Raw genomic sequence first — 2,270 nt, forward strand, 5'->3', positions numbered from 1 at the left:
CAATAGAAGGGAGATTCCTCAACGTAATAAAGGGCAAAAACTCCGAACCAAATTCACTGCTGTTGAGTTGATTCCGATCCATAACTACCCTTCCTTGTATTTCTGAGGTGGTATCGCTACAGAATTAGATTGCCCCCAGTCTTCCTTCCAAGTAATACACAATAGCCAACATAATTCTCAACGAAGAGACTGAAAGCATTCCCCTTGAGAATGGGAACCAGACAAGGGTGCCTTCTATCACTACTTCTATTCTACATTGTATTGGAAGTCCTAGACAGGGCAATAAGGCAAGAAAGGAAAATAAAAGACATCCAAATTGGTAAGGAAGAAGAAAAATTGTCCCAATTTGCAGATGCTATGATTCTATAAATAGAAAACCCAAAAGAAAACTACTGGAACTAATTGAAAAATTTAGTATAGTGGCAGGATACAAGATCAACATACAAAAATCAGTTGGTTTCCTCTACACCAGCAAAGAAATCTCTTAAAAGGAAATAATGAAATCAATGCCATTTATAATAGCTACCAAAAAGATAAAATACTTGGGAATAAATCTTACCAGGGACACAAAAGACCTATACAAAGAAAACTAAAAACACTACTTCAAGAAGCAATTATAAGAGATCTACATAAATGGAAGAATTACAGTGTCATAGATGAATATACCCATGACTATATATCAGTTTGCTGGACGATGTTTCTACCTATGTATTTGTATGTGCTATAATAATGTACAGGAGCTCTGGTGGCATAATGCCTAAGGCATTTGACTGCTAATAGAAGGCTGGTGGTTCAAACCCATCAGCTCCTCCTCGGATAGAAGATTGGGCAATCAACTTCTGTAGAGATACAGCCTCAGAAACCCAAGAAGGGGTCTCTATGAGTCAGAATCAACTTGACAACAGTGAGTTTGGGTTTTGGTTTTGGTATAATAACATACATATATAATAAAGCTATTGGGGAAACATTATGATACCTTCTTAGCCACAGCCAAACACCCCAAGGGAGTGAGTCACTGGGTTCATGGGCTCGGGATTATGGCCACAGAGGACATAAAGTTCAATTGGCATAAAATATTACACAAAAACATTGTTCTACATCCTACTTTGATGAACAATGACTGGGGTCTTAAAAGCTGGGAAAGGGTCATTTAAGTTGCAAAAATTGGTTTCTCCTCAAAGATACATGGAAACAATTAGTCAAAGGGACTAGTGGACCATTTAAACCTCAGCCTACATGACAATGAGACCAGAAGACTAGGTGGTGCCTGGCTACCACCGTCACACACTCAAAAGGGATTAAAATAGGAGATCCTAGATAAAGTGGGAGAGTAATATGGGCAAAACTCAAAATTATTAAAAAGACCAGGTTTACCATCTTACCAGGCAGTATTCGCACAGGGAGGTAGCTCAGAGGGCAGGAATGCATAGGAAAGAAGGACACAGGGGAAAGGTAACCAGAGGGAGGAAGTGGGAAGAGAGCCGTTACATTATGGGGATTTCAGTCAATGCCATGAAACAAAATGTGTGTGAACTATTGTATAGAAAATTAATTTGTTCTGTAAGCTTTCACCAAAATTACAATTAAAAAAAAAAAAAAAGGAACTCCAGTCATGGGCCTACAACCTGTGAAAATAGCTCCAGAGCCCTTTCAAAGGGCCTGAATCTGGGGTGCACAGGAAGACTGACTGTCTTTTCCTTGAGCAATGGAAGCTAGGGAACTTTTCCTTAGCATAGTCAGAATGTCTGCCCAGAAATTAGGGGTTTTATTCAACATTGCTGCACTGATGAACAAATGGAATGGATTGTGAGATTCTGGAGTTTTATCAAGTAAACTCTTCTTACAATAATTAAGAAGTAGACATTTGGACATTGTTCTTATGACTTTTAGTAAGAACCAAAACTGTGAGAGTTAATGATCCATAGAACTAACTTGTCATGGACAATGCTATTTATCATAGGCAATGTTATGTTTTCTTTAGAGTGCACTTAGCTCTTTACGACACAACTTTACTTCTTTTCACATGTATTACATAATTTTTCATAAAGAGTAAATGGAATACCATATCCTTTTATAAAGTCATTATTATAGGAAGAGAAAGAAATGTAAGTAGATCTTGCTGTTTCTTGTCCTCTAATGCTGCTCTAACAGGAATATCATGACTGTATGGCTTGGACAAACAGGAATTTATTCTCTTACAATATAGGAGGGAGCTCTGGTAGCATAGTGGCTAAGGTACTTGACTGCTAACCAGAAGGCTGGCGGTTCAA

This window comes from Orycteropus afer, unplaced genomic scaffold, assembly GCF_000298275.1.
Source record: "Orycteropus afer afer isolate SDZICR_OR568_19922 unplaced genomic scaffold, OryAfe1.0 scaffold00002, whole genome shotgun sequence".
Classification (NCBI taxonomy): Eukaryota; Metazoa; Chordata; class Mammalia; order Tubulidentata; family Orycteropodidae; genus Orycteropus; species Orycteropus afer.